General features: G+C 38.8%; 1 protein-coding gene across 1 annotated transcript in view; it reads right to left on the bottom strand.

Annotated features, from left to right (window-relative positions):
* Positions 1-18,612, bottom strand: part of LOC145991491 (transmembrane 6 superfamily member 1-like) — a 36,786-nt gene extending 18,174 nt beyond the window's left edge. The window contains exon 1 of the mRNA XM_083127507.1: positions 18,481-18,612. The gene's annotated coding sequence lies outside the window, so the exon portion shown is untranslated. The remainder of the gene's footprint in view (positions 1-18,480) is intronic.
* Positions 18,613-19,582: the final 970 nt, after the last annotated feature.

Here is a 19,582-nt window from a genome sequence, read left to right as displayed (position 1 = left end):
TATTGTCTAATATAACAATATTCCGAACTTTTTGTGAGGAGTGTATATTCATGCGCACTGTTTCATGCATGACACTAATAAATTTTCATTTTCAAGAATTGTTATTGTATTTGGCAACACGAGTGGCCGCGGTGGCTCAGTCGGTAACGCGTCTGACTACCATGCTCAAGGTCCCGGGTTCGATCCCCGGCCGGTTCAAATCCGGGAACTTTTCTAACGGTGGAAGCGGCCCCGGCGCCCACCCAGCGTCGAATAACATGGGTACCTGGGGGAAACCCTGGGGGGTAAAGGCGGTTAGGGGCGTGATGCTGATCACATCACCCCCACTCTCGACCGGATCAAGAAAGTGTGGGGCGTTACCCCCACACCCCCTATACGCCTTCATGGCGTGGTGCTATGCACAGGGGAACACTTTACCTTTTTACCTTTATTTTGCAACACGTATCTATATTCCCTCTCTATACGAACTACTACTTCAAGTTCAAGTGTGTAATATAACCTGATGCATATATACATTATATGTGTTCTGAGCAAGGTCAACGGGGCTAATTAAGGTACATGCCTTACTTTCTATAAATAACCATTAGTGCTTAAGTGTCCGCCACTACTGGCTTCTCCCCTACTATATGTGATCATCCGTAATCAGAGCTGACCCTAGGGGTTTGAAACTCGGGCAGAATTATGTTATTGGATATGATTAAATATTGCCACTTTTATAGTTAAAGTAACAGTTTCATATTGAGCATACCCAGTTTTGTAATTAAATATAATGAACGTCGCACCAAGAGTACTACATAAGAATTGAAATGAAACAATAATTTCGAAACTTTTAATAGTCCCACATAATTCTCGCATTTCAACCTTCAACATGTTCTGCTTATTACTCTCAGATAATAATAATAATAATAATAATACGATATACAGGGTGTGTCATAAGTAATAGCGCAAACTGACACAGTTGAAAGTACACGATAACAGAAGCAAAGTCGTCTCAGTAAACGTGGGGCCGGAAACGAGCCGTTTTCGAGATAATTGCGAATGTGTGGTTACAAGCAGTTACTGACTTCATTGATTGTAAACGTCGTCCTAGTTGCTAAAATGCTAATAAAATAATTCAGTAAGTCACTGGAAATCTCATTGCTTTTTTTGAATATTCTACTTACAGTAACAAACAGTACGTTACATGTTACAATTACTGTACACTCGTACCTGTTAATGAAGGTGTTCAAAATGTTGTCCTTGCATCTGGATGCAATGCTGTACGCGATTCCGCATTGAGTTTCGAATTCTTTCGAACACCCCCAGTTCATTTCAGAATTGTAACAAGCATGTACAATTCTCTGTACTGATTGTATCCATCCTGTTTGATTACAACGCCACCTCTCGGAAATGTTCTGTTTTGTAAACAAAGAGCAAACCTCGGAACGCGCAAGGAGTAAAGCACTCGGTGTTTACAAAATGCAATCAATGACGGCTTCTAACCTAACATTCGCACACCATTTTACCAACTAGGATGACGTTTACAAACAATGAAATCAGTGGCGGCTTGAAACCACACATTCGCAATTGTCTCGAAAACTGCTCGTTTGCAGACCCATGTTTACTGAGACTTTTTTTCTTCTATTATCGTGTACTTTCAACTGTGTCAGTTTGCGCTATTACTGTGTGTAATATATATATATATATATATATATATATATTAAATGTAAATATATAAATTTAATTTAACATTGTATTATGATTATATAGTATGACCACTCCATGTTTTTGTTAAGTGGGCGGAAAATACTTGTGTTCACTAGCGAACTCTAGGTTTAAAAATAAGATGTCGTTATGGCGTCAGATCTGATTGGTGCTGCACAATATACGAGCTCGAGTGTTCAAGAGCAACCAGGAAGGCTCGGACACTCGAGTTCTGGGTAGAACGTCCATCAGATACACTGCACGTACACTAACACCATTCATGTAAAGGTAGAGTTCGTTAGATCTAATTTGTAAAACAGTAGAGTTAGTCTGCGTGTTTAATGGAACTGGAAAAAGGGTTTCAAATAATTTCTGTTATCATTATTATATTTTGCATTGTGTTCACAAGAAGGGGAATAAAAGTCATGTTAATATATATATTTATCAGTTTTCCTTGAAGCATTCTGGTAGTAATTTTAACATCTTTATTTTCAATGAACATTCTCTAGACGCATAGGACTCTCTATGTACGCTCCACTGCGTGGTCACATCAGCCTCGATTCCTCCCGGAAGTTTTCCTCAAAGGAATCGAAGGTAGTGATAAAAGAGCATGGTTGATCGTGTGTTTTTCGAGGCAGGTTCATTTGACCTTGTATACCAGCTGTAGAGTTGCCTACGAGACGAGACGAGGCTTTGGTCTGTCTCGTCCCGTCTCGTGATAATACTGTCTCGTCTCGAAAATATTCGTTTGTCCCGTCTCGTTTTGTCTCGTCTCGTCTCGTAAAAGCGATCCGGGATATCATGCCAACAAAAGTCAAAAGTAGCAGAAACAGAAATATTTTTTTCCGGGAAGTGGGATAAAGCTCCAAATATTTTACCCATTGCGTGGTGAGAATAAATAAGGTTCGTTTATCATGAGGACATTAATATTAAAAATGCAGTTTGTTGGTTACTGATTGTTAGGTATCTTATGAAATCTACCTTGTGTTTTTTTCTCGCTTCCATACAACTGTCTATCCATCGTTCATTTAAGTGAGTGATTAATTGAATATTTGCTGGAATAACAAAAAAGGATGTTAAATCCAGTTGACGCAAAATAAATTTCCTGATTAATATTTTATGCTCATTACTATAGTAGTAGTGTACATAAATCTTCATTGATACTGTCATTCAAAGCCATATGATCCCAATAGAATCCTTGTTTTCTAGTAAATTCGGCAGGAATACGTAACCCTCAATTATGCTAAACAAATATATTTTATGTTTAGCTAGAGCAAGCACATTGCCCACCTTCGGTACGTCCAGGACTTGACATTTCTTTTCAATGGCAAGGACAGCCAAATGAGGCAGTTTGCATCCAGCATCCTGTTTCGAGCAAGCCTTTTCAAAGACTTTAAGGACGAGAAGGTTCTTTCACATTCACACGCTGCCTTGGAAACTGGAATTGTTACAGAGAATCCAACTAGAGTGTGAACCTTGTGAAATGGCAATTTATATTTTCCTAGGATTTCAAAGAAATCCATTATGTGGAGTACTACCGTGCCACCTTCGTAACGCTGAAGAGTTTTGGTCAAAATTTGTATTTCACCTTTCACAGGATTAAAAATCTAAAAAAGGTTGCAGTTATCTCATAATTCACGAAATATTCTGACCATGGCATTTCTTACTCTTACTCTACCACTCCAACGTATGTCTGTGCTACACAATTACAGGCACCTATGGAGTTCGTGGGAAGAACTTCTTCGATTTTGATATGTACGAGAAAGAACGAACCTGCATCTAATGTTTGAAGAGTGGAAAATCCTAATAAGCGTTCTTTTACCTGCCCGCAATATGTTTTGAATCGAATTTTAAGTGTAATTTGCATTTTAAGGTTCAAGTTCAATACATTTACAAATAATATCACCTCATTTTGAAATTAACTTCTAGAGTATCGAAGAAATTCGCTTTGTTAAGGTTTGCCTCAGACTCATCATCTCAAAATTCAAGTCCCTGAATAGTAAGAAACCGTGATGAATCCACAACAACTGACATGTAGTGTCTGTTTTTCTTCGATCACCTTTGCTCACGGGTTCGATACCCAGTGAAGGCACTTTAAACTGTAGGTCCAGTCCCGATTAGCCTTACTGTGGATAAAGTGGACTTAAAACACCAAATCAAGAACCAACCAAATCTTGAATCAACTTTGAATGTCTTTTACTAATTAGCGTTGTCACTAACGACCACGATTAGAAAAATTTGCCCGTACTACAGATGATGTCTTGTGGTCCGCAAAATATTCGTGATGTTTTAAAACCATCCACGTTCAACACTTTTTCTCAGTTCTTAAAACTGGTTAAAACTTAGGTTAATCTCGACGATTACAGGACACAAATGAATGAGAAATCAACTATACCCAGGTCGGTGCTCGAATCTTGAACGAAAGTCACACATATAACTATATATACTAAAACAAATTAAAATTTGTTAGTCAAGTTGGTATTATAAGCAGGAAAGTGATATCATGCAGAATACACCACTTTGAAAAGGTGAAAATTGTCATACTCTTATAAATGAACTCTCTTATTATTCGAGCCGGCCCCTGTGGCGGAGTGGTTTGCACATCGCGCTACGACGCAGGGCGTCCCGGGTTTGAATCCCGGCCTGGGCATGGATGTTTGTAAATGTCCATTCATCAAATTCATCATCATAATATCATTACTCATCCCCAACTTCGCAAATTAGCCAAAAGTGACACAGAAGGCGAAGTAAAATATAGCAAATCAAATCTTATTATTCGATATTTAATTAACTTCAGTTGGGTGGACGGGGGGACGCCCCCCTGCCCCCTCGGGCGTCGTCACTGCTTCCATCCCTCTAATAACTTCGCTGCTGATAGCCTCAGCTTCGAAATGGAAGCTTGTGTGTCGGCGAATAATACAAAGGACTTGTGTTCACTGCACCTCTTTCATTCAAAGCCTGCCGTTTTCCTTTTCAGCTTTTCCTCGCAAAACTTCCTTTCGGCAAGCAAAGCAAATTACAGAATTTTTTGTACCCCTCCCTTGCATCAACCTTCAATCCTAGGTCTGGATTTATGGCACTTACCCGCTACTGCAGGTCAACCTCGCCCCGATATTTGCCCCCTGACGCAACGGTATCCATTGTTCAAAGCGAAACCTCTGTCAGTGGGGAGAGGCGAAAAATAATCTCCGGATACACCGTGGCTATAACCAGACAGGGGATGGGCTGATTTCCCGCCCCATGACATTGCTGCCAGCTTCTCTCTGAAGTTTGATAAAACTACTTTGTAAAATTTGTTTAGTAACGAGTGAAAATGTAGACAGTAGATGATATTACATATTGCTCAAAAACTTGAATGCTAAAATCACAGAATAAAAAGAACAGCTACAACATTCGTTCATCTGATTTACAGAAAGGCTAATCGGGGCTGGACCCACAGTTTAAAGTGGGATCCAAATCACTATGTGCCTTTACCGGGTATCGAACCCGGAACCCCTTGATTACAAGGCGACAACGCTACTACCACTATACCATCGGGGAGTCCCCTCATAGAACAAAGATTTATCCTACGACGATTATACAGAACTTAGTGCCCTTTGTTTATTTGAAATCTATTCTATATCAGCCTCAGTATTTCGTTATTACAATCCAAGGAATAGTATTCTCCTTAAATAAAAAAAAATAAAAATATATATAAGCATTAGAAATAATCTTCAAACGGACGTAAAAAAAATCGAATCCAACCACCTGTGGAATGCCTGAGGGAAACAACATGAATTTTCTCAACGAGGACATTTCCGAAATTTCCATAAGATTCTAATAATTTCCCAACCCGTGCAAATAATCATGTGGTAAAATCTTGTCATGGTTCCCTGTAAACACTAAAATCACCAAATTAGTTATTTCCATATTTCCCGTATTTTCTCCTTCTCTTTAGCTCCCAGCTGCTCGGAGTGGGATAATGCAAGATTATTTGTCCATAATTATCTTCTTCTCTTAGTCTTGCTAATATCTTGGACTCCCTAATAACTCTCCCAACAACTTATCAATTTGTACTGCCATGTTTCCTAGAATGTTTTCCTACTTCCTAATAACATTCACTTCTGTACATCCTTTGATGTAAAAATTAAATAATAATTATAATAATAAACCCTATCCGTCGGTCCGTTTATCTTTCCAACCTATAGAGCTGAGACTATTTTTAGAAGATAAATCTCGGACCCTGGCACTCCACGATGTTTTGGCACCTCCTTCCACCTTCTCTACCTGCCCTTTTACTTGATGTTATTAAGAATTGTATAAGTATCTGGAGAACTATCGTAACATAAAATTATTAACCTGGAATAAATTGAAAAAAATGGGGAGTAACGCTATGTTTCGAAAAAGTATAGAAACTAAATTTAGGTATTCATTCATTACTCTCTCTAGAATAGTCGTCTTTTGACTTAATACACGCTTATCAACGTTTCTAATTGAAATACTATATTCCAAGCAAACAAGTATTTGCAACTGATTAAATATTTTGCTATTATTTTTTGAGACATTCAAGACGGGACGAGACATTTCAAAAGCCGTCTCGTGTCTCGTCTCGAAAACGAGACGAGAGAGGCATTGCGTCTCGTCCCGTCCCGAAAACGAGACACGAGACGAGACGAGACGGGACATGCCCCGTCCCGTGAGCAACACTAACCAGCTGCCAGATTGCTCCGCTCGTTACAGTGAAAAGGCCAGTATTCACTCTGTTGATCGTGAAAGAAAAAAAAATAACGACTACTTTGTTATGGAACAGAATGGGGGAGAGATAACATTAATATTTAGTATTAACGTATGTTTCAAATTACAGATTTGCAATATAAACAAAAAGCATGGTTGATCGTGTGTTTTTCGAGGCAGGTTCATTTGACCTTGTATACCAGCGTAGTGTTACCCACGAGACGAGACGAGACTTTGGTCTGTCTCATCCCGTCTCGTGATAATGCTGTCTCGTCTCGTGTCTCGTCTCGAAAATATTCGTTTGTCCCGTCTCGTGTCCCGTCTGGATGGGTTCTGTCTCGTCCCGTCTAGTTTTGTCTCGTCTCGTAAAAGCGATCCGTGATATCATGCCAACAAAAGCAATATAAAGAAAATGGTGTGAAGTCTTTATTAACCTTAGATCAGGTGGGAGATTCGGACCTCACGCAATATCGTGAGCCTTTTTCTTCAACTCGTGACAGAGACCAGCGATCTGAAGGTAATGATGAGAATAATCCTATTAGGTACTCGACCAAATAAATGTAGAGGTACAACAATAGTTTTAGAGTTCCGGTCAGGAATTCTTGGGTAAATAGACGCCCTCGTCATAATTTAATACAATTCTCTGATTCAGACGAAGAAGCTAGGCTGAATAATAATGATAGAAGTAACAATAGTGTTATTTTTACTGACGGTGTGTTAGGCAAGTTAAGTACTCACATTGCACAAAATAAGTTAATTCAAGCTATTGCTGATGTTCCACACATTGTATCCGAATCGTCGGATAATACCGGGTGTCCCAGATTACAAACTTTATTCATATCCGCTATATGCAATGGAGAGATGTGAAAGTGGTGCCAAAATATTGGTAAACTAACCAAGTTTTTTTGTTGCAGGTTTGAGTAACGTGGCTGTAGTGTAGCAGTGTCAGTGCCCAGAAAATCGGAAATGATCACAAATCAGGAAAAAGCTCAGCATGTCCTCTGGTATCACGAGACCCGGTCACCAAGAACAGTGCAGAGGAACTTTCAAATGTACAGAATTCTTTCGTCTAGAATATCTGCCATCAATAAGTTGGTATTTAAAAAATGGAATTTATCTTCATTCCCAAATCCTGTCAAGTCCAAGAAACATTGCATGGAAAGATGCCACCCGATGTCAAGATGTCCGGATTCCTTGTCACTGACACTGCTACGCTACAGCCACATTACTGAAACCAGCAACAAATAAACTTGGTTAGTTTTCCAACATATTGGCACCACTTTCACATTTCTACATTGCATATAGCGAATATGAATAAAGTTTGTAATCAGGAAAATACTTCTGGGACACCCGGTATATTTCAATTTTTGCTTGCAATTGAGAAAATTGTGGAAAAGCGGTTGTTTGCCTTGAGAAAATCATGTTGTCAGTGTTAAATACAGTGGGTCACAAATTGCATAGTGTGTGGATGACTTGCATATCCAGAAGTTGTAAGGAAAATACTGGATACGCATGAGACGTCCTTGGGACGTGAGAAGCTCATTACTAGGCCCGGATTTATAAGCACAATCAAACAGTAAAATAATCAAGTTAATAAGCACAAAAAATGGAAAAAAATAAGCACCAAAATAAGCATAAACAAATACAGGAAAATCTCTAAGAAACATTTGTTTATTAGATCTCTTATCTTATTCAAAGCTGTTACAGTATGTCAGGAAGGTCATCCTGAGATTTTATTGTGTGAAGCTCCTGTGTCTGCCAGTGAAGAATGATTTGTACAGTGAAAATGTTCTTTCCACGTAGCATGACATCACAGGCGCATGTGAAAAACACCACAGTTCTTCTTCGGTGAATTCCTCTTCAATGTCTGTATCTTCACCAGAAATATTTTTATAAATTTGACACAGTGTTTTGTAACCGGGATTTTTCAGTAATACCTGACTGAGCTTGTCGGACACAATTTTAGCAACACCGTGAGTTTCTGAAGACAACGTTACTGAAATTTCATCAATGAGAGAAAGCGAATGTTGCATTGGATTATTTCGAGCTTTCAACTGTGTTATAATATCAGGTAATTTTGAAAAATGATTTTGGATGTACTGTATCTTTTCTTGGATGCCGTTTCTCCCGTGCGGATATTTAGAAGCATTGATCTCGTCATCCCAATGCCGTTGTGTGATTGAAATAGGATTGAAATATGACAGATTTGTGTAAAATATGCTATTTTAAACCAAAATCGTAAAATAAGCAAGCATAACCGTTTCCTCCAGAAATAAGCATTGATAAGCACTTTCAACCTTAGTTAAATAGCTCATCATAATACGAAGTATAACCTTTCTCCTTACCATTAGAAGTCTGGAAAAGAATATGCATTTCGCTTACAAATCTGGACTCTACTCATTACGAACTATGTATTGCACAGGCAGAATAATTGGGAAGACCCAATAGAATTCTTAGAAACTAGATTAAGAACAGCCCGAGTTTTGCAAGTTTCGTGGACAGATGCCTTGTTGGTCGAAAGACTGTTGCCTAGCTATTCCGAGAAATTTCTTATAATGAGTGAAGTTCCCGACTCTCTTGAAACATTCAAATCGAGTATAAAAAGAATGCAGAAACATCAAGTGAATTTTACGCGGAAAAAAGACAGGAAAAATGTGTTTCCCCCCTCTTGCCTAAAGAAAAAGTTCCTATGCAATGCCGATGTTTGACTTATGATTTGCGGTATTTTTAGCCTTTGTAGACAGTTGCGGTAATTATGATAACTCATCTAAGAAAAATGATAGCTTAGGTAAAAAACATTGTTTTCAGTACATTTCAAGCTACATTGTATGTTTCGTATATATTTTCAATATTTTGATTTTGACCAAAATTCAAAGTTTTGGATTTTTTTGTTAGGGAAGTTATGTAATATCAGAGTATTTCGGCTGAATTAGTGTTATAGCTCTTCGATCGTTTCTTGATTATCTTTTTCAAAATTTTGAGCACAGATGTCTCCAATGATGGAGCTAAGAAAATATATTTACAGCGTAAACATTACTCTATGACAGGTACCTGTGAAACAAAATTTCCAGATTGATATTTCATGGATTTCACTGCTGTTTACCTACTAATTATTCATACAGTGCTTCTAAAGGTGGTTACTTTTAGTGAGACTTCATATCGAAGCAACACGCGACAAGCGACACGTGTCTCTTAGTAACTGGCTGTCAGTAATAAATGCAACCAACCATTCAGCTTGTGTTGTCTGTTGCTTGTGTGTCCCTCGGACTGAGTTCTTTTTCATACCGTGAATCGTGTCGCCCTGGCCTGCTGTTCGCGCATGCACAGTGAAATATTTTGCTTTAGACGACGTGAAATATCCGTGTCGCTTGATTGAATGCAGGCTTGTGTGACATGTTATCCTACAGCTGTGTGAAACGTTGCGACAGGAACTGTTAATTTAAAGGAATGCCATTTCTCTTTGTACATTGCATGACATGAAACTGTGTTTTTTTCAGAATATCTGCATGTAATATTTCAGAATCTTGAAATTACTAAAGGACAGGGGTTCCAGGCTGAGAACTTGAGTATAAATACCTCGTAAGTTGGGGTAATTGAAGGGTTTGTTTAATCTGGTTGGCCTGGATCTCAGGATACCAAGAATAAAATGTTGAGGATTGCCCGCACTGCTCTAAGTCCTAGCCTGGCTACCTTAGTGATATTAGACGAACGTTGATTGGATTGTTCTCTAGACGAACCCGTATCTTTTTATCTTCGTATATTAAAAACAGTAACTACTATATTCAAGGTCTGGTGTTCAAATTTCCTGCCGATCGGATGTAAGTTACCACTTGTAAACAGTCGTTGGATTTTCTTTACCTACCATGAGATGGGTTGATGCCTCGACTACCGGAGAGGGATAGAGGAGTTTCTAGAAACGCAAATCCTTTCCGAAAATAAAATGGTCGCTACGCTGCGCCGCTGTTATTGTTGTTAATTTTATGACAGTTTTACCATTCGCAGGCTTTACTGACCTTCAATTGGCAACTTGATTTCTTAGGTGTTGGTAAACTTATTTCTATTCATAGCCTAGGACTTTGTGACATAGTTAGATAATCCAGACCTTTGACTCCGTATACGCCACTGGGTAGCACAAACAATATCCAGTCAGTATTCAACTTCTTGCCATGTTCTCTCCAACATGTCCCCTGTTACTGTTGCAATCGTATCACGTATGCGGGTTCGTAACTCTGGGATGTTATTCACTGGAGTCGCAAACACTCGAATTGCCTAGATGCCTGGCGGATGGATTTACTCGGGCTTCTCTGAAACCCCTCTCGAATTTTTTCCACCTTTTCCTCCGACACACGACGCCGAGCTCCACCAGATTGTTTTAGGACACTGCCGGTTGCTAGAAACTTACTAAACCGCAGCCTAATTGATTTAGCATCAGGTGCAACTCCTCCGTACACTCGTCTCAAATTTCGTTGCGTTGCAATCACAGATTTTGTCTCAGCATACCACACCACTGCCTGCGCGCGTTGTTGAACCGTCGCCATTTTTATTTATGCCACCGTGGCGCTGCGTGGTGAGCAAACGGACAACTTCAAGTCATGAAAACAAAACTTGAAGATCTGGCCTTTCATTTGGTGTTACAGTTATTTCAAAATTCATCGTACTTCGTTCACAGTAATTAATTGAAATTAGGGATATTTGAACGGAACACTCTGTATTTAAGATGTTTTAAGGATAAACAAATAATAAATTTCGTTACTATGGAAAAGCAAACAAAGCCTGCAATTTGCGTAATTTTCGTAAGGTTTACAATATTTTTCATAAATTTTCGATTCAAAGAAATTATGGAGAATACTTCTCTCTCACAATATTTTTATACAGATAGATATCTGAATCGGTATTTTAGCAAAGTACTTCTATCTGGAGTACTATTACAGCTTAAAATTACTCAGCTTGAATACATTGAAAAATGGAAGTAATACTGGATTTCGGAAGAGTATAAAAACTAAATAAGATAGCCTTTTTTTATGTAATAGACGTTGATTTGGGTTTCCAAAGAATATCCTTTACTCCGAGTAAATAAATATTCGCAACTGATTAATTATTTTGTTTGTATTTTTTTTTCCGAGACTTTCGAGACGAGATGAGACGAGACTTTTCACGAGCCGTCTCGTCCCGTCCCGTGTCTCGTCTCGAAAACGAGACGAGACAGGTGGTCAGTCTCGTCTCGTCTCGTGGGCAACACTAACTGCGAACCTATATACACAACCGACAAGAGAAATGGTCAAGTGTTTTACAGGAAATTGTCTTTAGTATCAATTCAGTATATCAAGAAACCTTAAAGATGTCTCCTGCCGAATTATTTTTGGGTAGGAAGTTCTCTAGAAGTTAAGTGGCAATTTCTCTTGTCGGATGAATATCTTGAAAACAAGATTTAATAAATAAATTGGAACTTTCGATAGAAAATATGGCTAAAATGTGGCATAAGCGAGACAAAATGTATTAAAAAAATTGCAGACATAAGATTTTCTGTAGGTGACTTAGTTTTAGTAGAGACGCATAAAATCTCTAGTCTAGCACAATATATAACAAAATCATTGAGCCTGAAATATGCTGGACCTTATAAGATAGTAAAATTTCTAGGTGGTAATAGTGTTTTGTTGTAAAATGTAAATAAGAAAATATGTCATGCTCATGTAAGCCAGTTGAAAGTGTATTTTCTCGACTTCACGATTAAACTTTTTTTTCTTATCGGCGTGCTACCCAAAACGTGTCAGAACTAGTTTGTTTGTATCTTATCTGTGTAGTAGTCTGTTGTACAGTCAACGGCAAAGATAATGGTAGACAAATTGTCCACCGCTATTTTCATTACTTTTCCATTCTACATCCTGCGTTGTTTTAAGGAATGAAACTATGTTGGTTCGAAGCAGGCATTGTTCTCTGCTTATTGGTGCCTTTATTTCAATTCATTGTTATCACTAGGGCTCAGAAGACCTATAAATTGCCAAGAAAAAGACCCATAAAAAGACCTAAAAATATCAAGAAAAGGACATAAAAACTGAAAAAACGACGTATAAATGTGATCCAAATTAATTAATAACTTCAGTTTTAATTACATATTTAATGAATAAAGAAAATACAAAATTCTGGTGGTATGGAACACACACTGCGAAAAAACAATATGAATGAAATGCATCTTCTTTCAGACATTATATATTTTTTAGATTAACATAATTTGAAAAATCATATTTGAAGAATTATATTTGGCCTAACCACACTAGGGTTACAGAAATAGGACTTCGGAAACCTTATCTCAGTTGGGTATATATACAAGGTGTACAACTTTGCTTCCGCCGTTTTCCGACAGGTGGCAACAACAGGAAGTAGCGGTCGAAAGAAGCAGATCGCAGACGTCACGCAGTTAGCTTGGACCTCTGTCAAGATAACCCCATTCAAACATTAGTCGAGTGGTGTGTGCATCGTGAAGTTGTTCGCGATTGAAAATGTCAGTGTACGAGCCAAATTCTCGCCATTTGCAGGAGGTTCTACTTTTTTGTTTCAATATGAAGAAAACTGCGGCTGAGGCTCGTCGAATGCTCTCCACTACGTATGGGGAGGACGCTATAAGTGAGAAAACCTCTCGTGAGTGGTTTCAACGCTTCAAGAACGGTGACTTTAACGTCGAAGACCGGCATAGTGGTGGCAGACAGAAAGTTTTCGAAGATGCAGAAAACCAAGTGAAACAATCACAGGTGCTCGTTATCGAACGCAATTAATGCGTTTGAGCCGAGCATTGAAGGACAAACGGCCGCAATACAGCGAGAGGCACGACAAAGTGATTTTGCAGCATGACAACGGACGACCCCACGTTGCCAAAGTGGTGAAAACGTACTTGGAAACATTAAGATGGGACGTCCTACCCCACCCGCCTTATTCTCCAGACATCGCTCCCTCTGATTATCACCTGATTATCATCAATGGCTCATGAACTGTCTGACCAACATTTCCGATCTTATGAAGAAGTCAAAAAGTGGATCGATTCGTGGATCGCCTCCAAAGATGAACAATTTTTTAGACGCGGCATTCGTAAGCTGCCCGAAAGATGGGAGAAAGTAGTGGCCAGCGATGGACAATACTTTGAATAATGCCTTGGTAAGCAATGTTTTTCATTACAGCGTCATATTTTTGGGGGAAAACGGCGAAAGCAAAGTTGTACACCTTGTATATATATATATATATATATATATATATATATATATATTATTTCTTTACTACAGAAAGGACGTTTAAGAGGTGATGAACTGATAATGATTCGAATTGAGAATGGGCAATAAAAACGTAGTCGAAAGAAGGTGAAGTTGCAAAAAAAAAGCCGTTAAGATCTAAATAAAAGGCTAAAAAAAATACCAATAAGCCAAAAAACGCCGAAAAGGCAAAAAAGGAGAAATAAAACCCACCTTTTTGTGGCCTACAATGACCCAAAATGAACATATATTATGTTCGGCTTCGTCTTCGGACACTAGGAAGAAAAAAGGATATTTCCTCAACATCCGAGCCCTAGTCATCACATTGTGTAATTCAAACCAAATGAAAATGGTGGTGTACAATTCGCCTACTATTTCTTTCGCCGTTGCGTGTACATACGTGCACGTGTTTATTTCCTCCTCTACCTAACAGTGACTCAAGGTCAGACTCTTGAGATTCTTTCCGGAAATTTGTTACGGAACGAAAGAAAGTTATAGATTACGTAATGTGAAAATTCAAAACAAATGTTGAAAATTAATTATGTGTCGACACATACATTTGTTAATAGTTTGGACACTAGTTATTTGTAAAAACACTAAGTTGCTGACATAGGCAGTTTATTAAGATCAAAAACACTTAACAGGTAACCTTTCAACCCTGTATCAGTGTCTTCCTCAGACGAAGAACTAAACTATGTTAGGCAGATTTCCGTCGTATATTGGCATTTATCTTATTCGTATCCTTTCAAGTTAAGAACTTGGGATTACATTATTTATACTTAATTGTTTTCATAATTCATGTATATATTTACGTTTTATCTTATGTTATAATATTATTCGCGTATTTTTGCAACATTTATTCAGAATTCATAGGCTAATAATTATCCCAAATTATATATGCAACGTTTTCATTGTTTTTCAAATACAAAATGGCTAGGATTATTTCTATCTTTCACGCAAATTTTGTTGTTTAAGCACAAGTTAAATACATTTCTTCTTAATATTGATTTTTGTTCAACAATGTACAAGATTGAAGTAATTTGTCTTCGTTATAAACTAAATCTTTATTTAATCATTTTTTATTGCAAGGGCAAATATGAATTATTTGGTAAAATCAGTTTAGTTATTTCTATATAGTTTAATATTGTAATATTATAGAAAAGTATTTCTCCCTTGTTTTCAATAAAATATCGTTTTCCTATTAGCTGTTTATGTTAGGAGTTGGGGAACCACGCTACGTATTTTTGGCGATGTAAAATCTTCCACGTTGGCATTTTTAATTGTTGCCAACCTGAACTTTAGCTTACTATCGCTAATTAACATTGATGTGTTATATAAATTATCAGTTTTTCTTGTGTTATTTTATGTTATGAGTTTGTATGATTGTAAGTTAGAACAATCTGTTATGCTGCGCCTCGCGCTTGAGGTAGCAGTTGAGGTCTTGCTATTAACTGTGAAGGCGATGCACGGACTCTCGTGTTAAATAAGTTGCTTATCACTGCCTACGAGCGTGCATGACCCAACAAAATATAATTTTAACTTGTGCGAATGAGTATGTACGCGCGCGATTCGTGATTAAAGATTTTGGACATTTTAATTATAAAGTATTTGAATTGTATTTACTGTCACGTGTCGCAATTCGGTGGTTTCCTTCCTGGAGGAATGTGCATCGCCTTAATCCCGATCCCTGGGTGAGAACTGGTGCTTCCAACTGACCAGCCGGAGCAAGGAGCGGTGTGTTGCCAATTCGGATCTCCATACCCTGGAGTTACGAGTGGTGGCACGTTCCATCCATAATTGTGTTGGTTAGATGCAACAGATGTGAATTACAACATGGAATAAATTATTATTTTTTTGTTTCGTATGTGGTTGAACATGAAATTTTCTTACACTGTGACAATTTATGATTTTAGTTTTAGTTTTGTGCACAGATAAACTACTCGGGACTGGACCTTCAGTTTTAAATGGGATACGAACCACTACTTGTCTCCACCGTGTATCGAACCCGGGATCCCTTGATTATAAGGTGACGACATTATCACCACGCCATCAAGGAGGCCCCGTGACAAAATGTTATTCACTCGATCTCTACAATAATTTTTCAACATTTACATTTTCGTTTTCTTCTTTCTTTTTGTTAACTACTCTTATACGACTCATTTTGCGTCTTCGAATTTCTTCTTGTTTCAGGAAAAAAAATACATGCAGACCCCCCCCCCGTGCAAATAGATAGAAAGCTCACTCTCGAGAAATAATTTATAAATAACGTAACCATTAGGAAAGCTATTCGAACATTAACTGATATAACTGCAGTTGAAAAAATACTTACAGACGCCTACGAAATATCTATTGTATAAGGTCACAGGTGACAGGTATCTGGTGAGTCATTCACTCTTGCTAACTACGAGCGAAGGTCACTGAACCAAAGGGTGGCGGACAGGCGTCTGCTCTACGAAACTAGGGTTAGCAGACGAGGCCCGTGTTCCTGTTATCAATGACGTACGAAATAAGGAGGAACACACCTTTCATGTCAAACTCGACGTATGTTTGGTCCCGCCATTGCAATGTAGAAGACTTTCTCGTCGCGGCCTTGTAGGCATAAGTAAAGGCTTCTCTGCAAGAAGTATAGCTTACCATTGAGGAGAAGAAAAGTGCGTGTGTATCGAGGTCCTTCAACTTTAGTATTCTTCTTCATTCCAGAACGCGTGCTGTATCGTCGACTTAATCCAATCTATCCGTTGTAGGTTTTAGGTTCTGTTTGTGTTCGGTAATTTCACATTATCTTTCTGCTTATGTTATTCGCGACGAAGGTTCTGGATTCGATAATATGGACAATAACGGAATTGTGTTGGTTGGTTCATTTGGTGTCTTAAGACCACTTTATGCAAAGTAAGACTAATCGGGAATGCATCTACAGTTTAAAGTGGGATCCGAACCACTATGTTCCTACACATTACTTTGCTACTACGTATTTACATCCCTACGGAACTTGGAAGAAAGTCCACGTAGAGATTAGAAAGTTTTGTTCCGATTAAATCTGACGTATAGTAAATGGAAATGCAAAGTGCTACCTTGTGCTTTGCACCAAGTCATGAAGGCACGTAGGGGGTGTGGAGTTAGGGCCCCACACTTTCTTGTTACGACCGAAGGTGGGGATAATGTGATCAGCACCACGCCCCTGGCCGCCTTTAACCCCATCACCCTTGAGTTTCCTACAGGTACCCACTTTGTACGACGCTGGGTTGGCGCGCGAGCCACTTGAACAGTTGGACAAAATTCCAATTCTCCCCAGTCGGGGATCGAACTCAGATCTCTCGCATGGTAATCAAACGCCCTAACGACCGAGCTACTGCGGCACATATAGTATAGTAGCCTTTGTAATTAAGGCAATAATTATTTTAGCGTTTCGTTCAACGCTTTTGGGCGAATCATTTTCGGATATGTAACGTGTAGCTCTTGTCGCTTCTGCGACTTGGCTTGAGAACAGTCGATTTTCTGACGAACAACATTCCACCTGACAAGTCACGTGACTTTCCTACATTTCCTGTGTCTGTTGGCTATTGCATGAAAGACGAGTTGCTCTTGAGACAGACAGAATCACCCGATGTGTGTTGCCTACTTTTCCGGGATTATTTACTGCCATTAAAGTCTTATGGGGAAGAACTTTTTTCCACCACTGTACACTAACGCCATTCATGTAAAGTAGAATTCGTTAGATCTAATTTGTATTAAAACAGTAGAGTTAGTCTGTGTGTTTAATGGAACTGGAGAAGGGTTCCAAAGAATTTCTGTTACCATTATTATATACAAGGGTTGGATAAAAAGTAATGGCAACACTGCTGTCCCGTGAAAGGGGTGAGTCACAGCGCCACAAGCGTTTCGTGGCTGATAAAGGAATGTCAGACGAGGAAGTATAGTGAGTGGGAGCGATTGTATGTTATTCAGTCAAAAACAGCAGTGCTCTGAAGCAGAGGACGAGAGTGCAAGCGCCCTAACAATATGTTTAGGCAAGAAGAACAACGTCTCTCAGGCAGACGGTCAACCCAGCCTACTTCTGCACCTTCTTGCAACACCACCTTCGTCTCGTATTAAGAAGGAAGCGACGGCACGGTGTCCCATCATTCTGCTTGACAATGCAAGGTGTCACACTGCGAACAATGTGACGGCGCTCCTGCATAACTGGTAGTGGGAGGTACTGGAACATCCGCCGTATTCACCGGTATGAGACCGTGTGATTACGACCGTTTTGTCAAAATGAAGGAACCACTGGGCGGGAAGCACTACGACACGCGCGAAGCCATCATACGTGCTATAGGGCGGTCACTGCGGGACATCGACAGAGATGGACGCGCTGACGGTGTACGACGCCTTCCATACGTGTGACAGAAGGTCGTAGAGATGAGGGGCGATTACTTTGAAGGAATCTAACACGTGCTCCTCTGCCAATACAGTCAAGTACCAATTATACCAGTGTTGCCATTACTTTTTATCCAACCCTTGTATTTTGCGTTTTGTTCACAAGAAGGGGAATAAAAGTCATGTTAATATATATATTTATCAGTTTTCCTTGAAGCATTCTGGTAGTAATTTTAAAATCTTTATTTTTAATGAATATTCTCTAGACGCATAGGACTCTCTATGTACGCTCCACTGCGCGGTCACATCAGCCTGTATTCCCCCCGGAAGTTTTCCTCAAATGAATCGAAGGTAGTGATAATAAGACACCTGTACTTCAGACTAAGGAAAAAATCATAAATTTTGATTATAGGCCCTGTGAAAATTGTATGCCCCAGGCCCCGCATCCACCTAGGGCCGGCCCTGTCCATAATTAAATTATTGTACTCACGTGTGTGCAGCCTGTGTAAATTAGTCCACACACGATCGAATGGAACACTCACTTCCCTTTCGTGAACGACTCCTATCAACGAATTGTGGGGAAATGATAAGAATATCAAAGTTTACATAAACTTGTCTGCTTCCATCCTAAGTGTTGTTTACATGCAGAATATCTTCCATATTGACTCAGAGCGATAAGTTTTATTTCGTCTAATCATTCCTGTTACATGGTAAGGGCAGGCAGCAATAAATCTTCACTCGACCAGTTTATCGCTTGTAATCCACAGAAAGAGAAAATAAAACACTTCAAATAAATGATGTGTTTACGCTTGTAGTATTATTGTAGAAAAGTTATGTGAGCGCGCTAGGGTGATCAATTCTCTCATATTTACGGTAACTTCCGTATTAGAGCTATTTTTTTTGGAAGCTCCCGCTCTTATTCTCCAGAATATTTCATTAACAGTCATGATCGCGAAATTGTATTGAAATTTTCACAAGAAGATTTAAAAATGCTTGGTTCTGCAGCAACAGTGGACAAATATACGACGATTGGGGTATAAGTCACGAGAATGTGGAACCGGTACAAAAATTCGAAATATACAAATGGAAGAGGACGCTGTATAGAAAAAAAAAACAAAAGAGCCGCACACAAAGCGCCATATGAACCCCCAAAGTAGTCCCCCAGAGTGTCCAAAACACGTATTCTAGTTGCTTTGACTTTCTTTTCTTTCGTTTTGTTTTTGTACTGCCAATGTAGCCTGGTAACTAATACATGCGTGTAGAAAGATACGTTATAAAAATATTTTTTTGGTACTTCTCTATCAACCCCTCGTTCACATGACCTGCATTGTTCATACATTGTTCTGTCTCATACAGTGTCCTCTTCTGCCGGTCCTGCTTTCTAGCAAAAGAAAAAAAATAGTTGCCATGACTTATGCTCCAACCCTCGTATACAGGTCATGACTAAGAAACATGAAAATTTGTAATTTTTTAATCTGCGTTTTGACCTGTATATTGTATAAAATGTAAAGTAATTATTTTGTTTTAATATTATTCATTCAATGAACAATTAATTACTGGAGTGACGCAACGCGAGACTGCTCTTGGATACA

Source organism: Lepisma saccharinum, chromosome 8 (assembly GCF_977018435.1).
Source record: "Lepisma saccharinum chromosome 8, izLepSacc3.1, whole genome shotgun sequence".
In the NCBI taxonomy this organism is placed as follows: Eukaryota; Metazoa; Arthropoda; class Insecta; order Zygentoma; family Lepismatidae; genus Lepisma; species Lepisma saccharinum.
This window is presented reverse-complemented; position numbering and strand designations above follow the sequence as displayed.